Genomic DNA, 1,372 nt, shown 5'->3' with positions numbered 1-1,372 from the left:
CAGGTTGTCTGTTATGGGGTGGGGAAGGGAAAGGAGTTTGTAAACCGCTCTGAGACTCTGAGTGAAAGGCGGGGTATAAATCCAATCTCTTCTCTCCTCTTCTTCTAGGAAGCCAGCAAGTAACAAGTAAGCTTTGGAAGCTTCTGGTATCTTATTACATGATGACCTTTTATTTTCTACCAGTTCTTCTGGGACAAGACCATTAGAAATTCCTATGAAGCCATAACACCTCACTGAAATAACCATTTCACCAGTAAAGGTAAAGGTTCCCTCGCTCGAAAGCCAGTCGAATCCGACTCTAGGGTTGCGGTGCTCATCTCCGTTTCAAAGAGGCAGCGCTGTCTGAAGACGTTTCCGTGGTCATGTGGTCGGCATGACTAAACACCAAGGCGAACGGAACGCTGTTACCTCCCCACCGAAGTGGTCCCTATTTATCTACTTGCAATTTCTTGCTTTCGAACTGCTAGGTTGGCAGGAGCTGGAACTAGAGATGGGAGCTCACTCCATCATGCGGCACCCAGGTCTTGAACTGCTGAACTACTGACCTTCCACAGCCTGCAGTTCAGCGTCTTAACCACTTGAGCCACCGCAGCTCCTATTTCACCAGTACTGACCAACTAAAGTTGGGTCAGTGACCTTGATAAGGTATGAAGGTGGTGTTAAGTCTTTGAAAAAGCTTGCAAAAAATATTAGGGGAGTGAGAAGCTAGTTTTGGTATTCTCCTGTATAATGGTACATGCCCTCGTGAAGTAGCCCAGTAAGCTTAAAGAAAGGCCCAAACATCAGGACTTCTGAATCTCATGCCCAGTTGCTACTAGAAAGCAGTGTGCCGAAGGTGAACTGAAGGTTGGGAGGATACTTTAAAACATGACTGTCGTTCCTTTGTTTTTAGTTCCAGGTGGTCAGCTGTGTTGGTCTGAAGCAGTAGAACAAGTCTAGAGTCCAGTGGCACCTTTAAGACCAACAAAGGTTTCTTCAAAGTATGAGCTTAAGGATCTAGCGGTGGGTCTGCTTTGACTCTATATTCCAAGATCCGTTCCAGATTATGTGAGGACTGCGATGTCTAACTGGAAAGTGCCATCAAGTCACAGCTGATTGACGGCTACCTTGTAGAGTCTTCAAGGCAGGAGACAAACAAAGGTGACTGGCCATGGCCTGCCCCTGCATAGTGAACCTGGACTTCCTTGGAGGTCTCCCATCAAAGTACTAACCACAGCTGACCCTGCTTAGCTTCAGAGATCTGGCGAGAGGCTATACTGGGTCATCAAGGTCAGGTCGGTCTCTTTAAAGAATCAGTCTAATGGTTTAAATGTTATCAGTACATTTAGCCAGGGGTCATTTCATAGAAATCAAGGGAGCGTTCCATGCAAAG

Source organism: Gekko japonicus, unplaced genomic scaffold (genome assembly GCF_001447785.1).
Source record: "Gekko japonicus isolate JY-2015 unplaced genomic scaffold, Gekko_japonicus_V1.1 scaffold8784, whole genome shotgun sequence".
NCBI lineage: Eukaryota > Metazoa > Chordata > Lepidosauria > Squamata > Gekkonidae > Gekko > Gekko japonicus.
Note: the sequence above shows the minus strand (reverse complement) of the source record.